This window comes from Grammomys surdaster, unplaced genomic scaffold, assembly GCF_004785775.1.
Source record: "Grammomys surdaster isolate TR1022 unplaced genomic scaffold, NIH_TR_1.0 213, whole genome shotgun sequence".
NCBI lineage: Eukaryota > Metazoa > Chordata > Mammalia > Rodentia > Muridae > Grammomys > Grammomys surdaster.
This window is the reverse complement of record NW_021604658.1, coordinates 1,472,919-1,480,474: the sequence shown is the minus strand read 5'-3', so window position 1 is coordinate 1,480,474 and position 7,556 is coordinate 1,472,919.

Sequence of the window (7,556 nt, the reverse complement as noted above, 5' to 3'; positions counted from 1 at the left end):
AGAGAGAGAGAGAGAGAGAGAGAGAGAGAGAGAGAGAGAGAGAGAGACTGAAACTTTAATGAACTGTCTGATTATCAAATAACTGCCAATTGAGGAAGCCAGACCTAGTAGGTAAAACACAAAAGACATGAGTTGGGTAGGCAAGTCTTCAGCACTACGGACAGATCTCGGGTTCTTTGCCTCATACCAGGACATCAGCTCACTCTTTCAGTTCTCCTTTGGGGACTGATCCAGTGCCAACTCCTTGTGGGCTGTAACTCCACCCCTCATGATGTATAGACTGACAAGGACTTAATGCTCTGAATACATAAAGCCCTGGAGCCTGGGCGGTGGAGGGTGACAGCTGCCCTTTAATGCTTGGCTTTTTAAAGATCATGGTAGAGTTCAGAAAGTATAGTCATGAGGTTTAATGATTTAATGGGGACAACTGGGGAGCAAAAATAGTTACTGCGCCCTGGGGAAAAGTGACTGCTCATACATATTACTTTAGCCTAATGGCCTATAACGCCCCCCCATGCCCACGGGGGGAGTCACGCTACATAGCCGCTGTAATACCGAATGGCCTGATTAAATGCATATTAAACAATACTAAATTGGGAAAAAAAGGGTGGAGGTGGTGCTAACTGTAGTTATTCAGTTTTGTAGAGAACATAGGGTTTCTCTTCTAGCATTGATGGAAGAGGTACCCCAACCCAAGCTTGCTTCCTAGGGAGATAGGAAGCCCAGTGCATCTGGAAAAATTTATGAGAGAAGACACTTTCAAAATGGGGGAGGGATGTTGGGTGTGAAGGGGCCTGAGATGCAGGTCATTTACACTCTAGTCCCAAAAGGCTCTTCATGGTTGTGAGCTTGGAGACTTGTCCACACATGTGGTTTGATTCTAGGCAGTCATTTTTGAGAACATGCTTTCTGTCTACATGAGGGATTCTCTAGGAATCTTAATCTTACTGGAAAAGTCCCCATGTAAATATGTCCTCCACCCCTGATTTAGACATGATTACTAGGTTTTAAGATCTCTGACTGGACTGTGCAGAGAGTGTAGCCTTAGTTCTGAGGGGCGCCTGGGAAGGATTATTAAATGCTGGTGTTAGGGTTACACTCCTAGGAGATTTTGGGTTCATTAGTTCAGTCAAAGAGCTAGTGTTTTTGTTTTATTTTGTTTTTTTTAGCTACTCAAAGGTGGTCCCAGCGTACATTGCAAGTTGACAGTCACTTCAACAGTCTCAGATTGGTAAATACCTTACACATTTGACTCAAAGTTTTTATTTCACAGATGAAGAGTGAAGACTCAGAGGAGTGGTGGAAACCTGCACATTTAATCTCATCCTGAGGGAGGCAGAGGCAGAGGCAGGCAGGTCTCGGAGCTCAAGGACAAACCAGTCTATAGATTGAGTTCCAGGACAGCCAGGATTACACAGAGAAACTCTGTCTAAGAAAAACTGACAACAAGATGAGACTCAGAGAGGCCATAACTCCTCCGAGAGCCATAGTGAACGGCCAGGACCTCCACTCCCAACCTAGGATTCTTCCCATACCACCCTTTCCCACCCCTTGGTAACACAAATAGTGCCAGTGTCAGAACCAGTGACTGAAGGGTCAGTGTCCAGGCCCTGTTGCTGTTTACTCCAAGGATAAGAATGAATAAGGCCAACCTGAGACAGCATCTCCTCCCTTGAACTTGAGGGAAACAGTTTCTTTGTTTGATCTCTAATCCTTGTCTGAGATGCCAACATCTGTAGCTTTCTGATCCTGAGAAGCTTCCAGACCATCTCTCTGGCCTGTGTGCCCTGGGCCCTGGCAGGTTGTAGCTTCATCAAATAAGTCTTTAAAGAGAGCAGGCTCTGAAGCCAGACTCTCAGACTTAAATCCTAGACTGGCTACTTATTATCTATATAACTTTGGGCAAAATAATTAACCCTCGTGTGCTTCCACTTTCTCTCTTGTAAAAGGGGGATAATAACCGCACTTGCTCTAAAGGTTGTTGGAAAGATAAGACGAGTTAGCCTGCGTAAATGTACTTAGAACAGGAGCTGGCTATAACCAGGAGCTGGCACACCGTAACTGCTATGGAAGTGATAGCCGGTGTTGACCTGCTGTTTTAAAAGTCTCTCCCTATCATAGACTACAATGCTGAAGCTCCTTCTGTATTTATATCTGCTACCAATGTCACATGCTTTAAGGGTGGATTCTAGGATCTAGCTGAGGACAGGTCCCTCACGTCCTGCCTGAATGGCTTCAAGTCCTGGACAGATCACAGGTAAGTTCAGATGGTACCCTCCTCAAGGTGGAAAAGGGACAAATAGATATCCCAAAGGACAGATACATGGTTATATAGACATTTAGTTCCACAGTGGTGCTGAGATGAGCCCCCTGTCCATTCTTCAAGATGTCTGGCACACTCCAGGGTACCTACTTATGTGCTGATGGGCAGGTGAGTATCAGATGAAAGAGAGTCTTGCTTTTGGCTTCCTTGTGGAAATAGTGGGGGCATGGTCACCATGTTCATCTGAGTGGACATTTGCCTTTTTACACACAATCTGGCTTTGTTGAAGCACAGTGTGATTTCTGACAAGGCTGCTGGTTTGTTCAGTCACTGACTGGGATGCTGGACCAGAAACCATTCGAGGCACGGGCTTGCTCTTCCCCACTCCTGGCAATCACCTGTCCACGTGTCTTGGGGGAGAATGAGGCAGGACGATGTTCTTTAGGGAAGGCACCATCTCCCAAGACTAGCTTCTAAGGTGCCTAACACAGAGGGCTGTCTGAGAGTGACCTGTCTGGCCTTTCTGCAGGTAACACCTTTCCCAAGTCTTCTGTCCTGTACAATAGCCCTCTTGGCCCCACCCACTCCAATCTTCCAATCCAATAAAAGCCAATACCTCTAGCAAGTGACCCTTGATGCGTGCAGTGGAAAAGCATCTCTGGTTTGAGTACTCCATCCCCTTTTATTCTCCCTCCCCAAATCACAAACTCCATTGGACCACTGGACTCTAAGCGTTCAGAGCGTGCAGGTCTCACTTCACCATGTTTTCATTCCATACTCTAAGATCTAATGCCACATCTGTCCCAGAACTGACCAGTGATGTTAGGTAGAGGGGTGGGGAGAGTGAGTGTCCTCATCTACCTTGAAGACCAAGCCTTGAAGTATAAAAGGCAAGAGTTAGCTTTCCACAAGGCCAGAGAGACTGCAAAGGAAAACATTGCACTGAGCGAGTCACAGGCAGGAAGCCCTCAGCTCCATCCTAGAGCTCATCCCTGGGGAGGGGTTGCTGTGATTGATCCCTTCTCTTCGTCCCAACAAACACCCCTCCACACACTCACAATGTCACACGCTTCGCCTACACTGCCTACCTTCCTCCTCCCTCAACTGCATTTAAAATAAATGCCCATTAAAAAAAATCCCTCCTCTCCCTGTCACTACACAGGCCAGACCCTCCCACCCCCAGGTCCCTGGTGCTCTTAGATTTTCCTGCTGCCACGTTCCACCCTGAGCCATGTCTTCTAGTATTTTGCTTTCAAATTGTGTCTCCTGCCATTTGTGCCACATTTAAAATGCTAACAGTACAGAATGTCATTTACAGAACCGGGGCGTTTGCTCCGGAAAATTAATTTGACTTATTCCTTCTGCCTGTTCCTATCTCCAGGCCAATATTATGCTACTCATTCTACAAGAGTAATACTTAATGAATAGGACTATTAATAATGTCAAGGTCCGCGGGGGCCTGGCGGCTAACGGATAGGCGTAGACGGAAGGAACCCATCACCTGACTCCTGGTTTAATGTCCCATGAAAATATCAGGCACTGCAGTGTAATTATGGAGCAGGGAGAGGCGAGTGGATGACGACCCAGAGTTTCTTAAATATTTTTCAAATTAGTTGATGCTTTTCCTTTTGGGGGAGGAGGATATTTATTCCCTCCCCATTTTTAATTCTGGTTTAAAATAGGTAGGGGACCTGTTTTTAACACACACACACAAACACACGCACGCACGCACGCACGCACAACACACACACACACACACACACACCAGCGATGTCTTCGCCCCTGGCATGTTGAGATGCTGTGTTGGGAACGAAGAGGGAAAAGGAGGGCTTAGAGTTTCATTTAACAAAAAAAAAAAAAACAAAAGAGAAAATGTAATAAACAAATCTGATTTCCCCAGTGACCCAACCTTTCTGTGTCCTCCTTCCCCCTTTAGGCTCGCAGAATTACAGAGCTACCACCTGGGTAGAAACGGTATGCGGACTCCCATAGGCTCGTCCTGATTGCCTATGTCCATGGTGCTGAATATCCGAGGTTGGGGAGAACCTCTTTTGGCATGGCCCTGTTTCTTTGATTGAAGCACGTGATTGTAACCTGAGTTGTCCACGTGGCTGCTTTTTATGGGAATGGACTGGTACAGTTAGACAAGAGGAGTGAGGAGGCAGGAGAGACCAGGACCAGGCTGAGGGAGTTGGAGCAGGAGACCTGAGTGTCGGGCCAGTCTCCTGTGCAGAGAGAGGATAAGGATATCTGCCTTGCAGGACGGTGGTGAGGCCATGAAATAGTTTATATGAAGGTTTGTGGCTGGCACTTGGGGGTGGAGCTGATAATGCTGCTCCCCTTTGTCCAGTTCACAGACAATGCAGTCAGACTCAATCGTAGAGGGAACTGAGCACTTCTCCCTACTGCAGGGACTCACAAAGGATGCACACACCGCTCTTGCCTTGGGACAGTCTGAGTTGTGAAGTTTCCAGTCTTCAGAGGCCCCCACATGAATTGCTTTTATTTTATTTTATTTATTTATTTTTATTTATTTATTTTTTTAACCTACTGCCTGCTCCCGTCTTCTGGAGAAACGATAACAATACCTTTAGCCAGGGCCCTGAACTTATGAAAGAGTCCCAGGCCCTGGGGCTGGTAGGCATTCTAGCCTGATGGGAAAAACCCAGTTTCTGATCAAGATGAAGGATGTCTTCTCTGATTGGGGAAGCTTAGCCCTTGCCTTGGAGGAAACGCCAGTCTGGCAAAGGAGAGGCAGGAGAACACCAGTGTGTTCTAGGGCTGCACTAGGTATGGAGACAGATTGGCATAATCAAATCCCAGCTGGGTGAAGGACAGAAGGTTCTTTGTGAAAATTCGGAAAGTAGCATGGTTTCATGAAGAAGACTTCTCTAATGGGAAGAACAGAATGCCCCCAGGGAACCCCCCACACCCACACTGCTGGGGTGACAGATCCTTTGTCATCAGAGAAATCCTGTTTGAACAGAGGAGAGCTCTTCTGTTTTTTTGTTTTTGTTTTTGTTTTTGTTTTTGTCTTATTTTGTCTTATTAAGGAGACGATACCTTTCTGGGGACACCCGCTAATTCTGCAGGAAGGCAGGACAAGCAAAGTACGAGAAATGCAGAAACCCTGTAGGAGGCTCCGAGGCTCTATCTTCTCAGTTTATAGCCACGAAGGCATCAGCCTAAGTCCATCTGAGCGGGATGGCACAGCCAGGGAGGCTGTGCCAGTCTGGGCAGGTCAGAACTGTCCAGCGACTTTCCCTTAAGAGCCTGAAAAGCTTCATTTCAGTACCGTGGCCTACGGACGCACGCTCGGACAGCCCCTCCCTTTCTCTGTGTTTGGTTCTTCAGGCAGCCCGGGTTTGCAGGGCAGATGGGGCGGTTGCCCGAGCTTGCGCATCTCTCTGCGAGTGTCTGTCTCCCCCATGCGTCCGCAGCTCCTCACCAGAGGCGAAGGGACTGCGTAGCAGCGGCTCCCTTGAGTGACTGACTGGGTCCCTTCCGTTTCCCTCAGAGGGGGACTTCTGTCCTCATTGCCTCCTCTGGTTCAGGGTTAGGAAGCTGATCAGCGCTTCCTCTTGGGTGGGGTTTGAGGGAAAAGGACAGGTATCTGAAGGTGTGTGCATGAGTATGCGGCAGGGTTTGGGCCATCTTACTATTTATATCTTTGGAAGCCACTCAAGGCCGAGCAGGAAAGGGACACCCTTTGTGCTCCAGCTGTCCTGCTCACCTTCTTGGACTGGCCTGGACTGGGTTTGTGCTTAATTTCAAATTAAGCAGTGGCTCTCAGGCACTCATCCTATCAGAGCTTAAACTCGGGCGATCAGGGGCCAGGTCACATAGCCTATTCTTCCTCTTCAACCGCTTAGTCTGGAGCCCTTAACGTCTTCCACAAAGTACCCACTCAGGGTCCCTGATACTTTGCACCGGAGCCCTAACAGAATCAGCCGAATACCCAACAGTTTTCCGGTGCTACTTCTCACATCCCAGCCTTCCCAAAGAATGGGAAAGGAATGAAGAAGGGTCTGGACACAGAGGCATACCCCCACCTCCATCCTCATAAAAGACAGATATGGAATCAGCAAAAAAAAAAAGGGGGGGGCAAATACAAAGTAGTAAAATCATCCAATTAATAATTATTCTGATGGACTCATCAGAATTCACAGCTGGGCCAAGAAAAAGGTGGCTGGAAGAGGTCACGTAGGGCAAACGTGGGGGTCTCCTCCTTGTCACTCACCCTCAGGTGAGAGGGAAAGCACCTCTTGCCAACTTCTCGTTTTCTCGCTCCATCCTCTTTTTTTTTTTTATGGGGCATCCTGAGTGTAAAAAATATGACTTGTCTTTATGGTGCTCCAACAGGAATGAAGCTATAAAATTATGAACAGTTTTTATGATGGCTATTCGGGGGATGCTTTTATATTGATGGTATACAGCCCGAATCTGTCTTTTTTTTTCTTTTTTTTTTTTGCATTCTGCCCCCTTCTCTGGGTGGGGAGGGGGGTAAGTCTGTGTAACTATTTTTCATGCATTTAATATATTAATTATTCTGTAAATACTCCCCAGGCTGTGCTCGGGACATTGGAGACTGACAGGTTCTCAGTGAGCCTCCGAAGGCAGCGCATCAGCCTGCAGTGTATTATGTCGGCGAGGTCAGGGTGGGGTTAATGTAACTTTTTATTTGCTGATTTTTCATAGGCGGGAGCAAAGCTGGGATGGAGAGGAGGGCGGGGGAGGAAGGGATGGAGGGAGGGGGAGCAGAGGGTGCCACAAGAGCAGAGATAATGGTGAGGCAGAGCTCTCCACCCCCAGTTCACCTCTGTCAGTGCTGGGAGGTTTGATTAGGTAAGAGAGGAACAGTGTGGTCTTTCTCTCTGGCTCCAGTACCCAATGCCACACATCCGGTGACACCCCTGAGCATGAGGCTTTCCATGGCCAGCTGCATCCTTATCATCTGACTACTTCTTATTGTCTGAAAAGGAACTCAGGGTCTTGGACTGGGGGAGAAAACCCACAGTCACCTGGGGATGAGGTGGCCAACTTCCTTTTATGCATTTCTAGTGGGCACGAGCATGCAGCCTTGTGGGCATGTGCGCTCTTGTCCCTGGATCTCACACATCATGTCCTCAAGGATACTCCGGCTCGTTCACATAGCACAGCTTCTGGCAGCAAATAAGGGGAATGGTGAGTGGGTCCCACTGGCTCTGATTTCTCTTCTCTGTCAATAGCCTTTACCTGGAGCTGGGGAAAGAAAGAAAGAAAGAAAGAAAGAAAGAAAGAAAGAAAGAAAGAA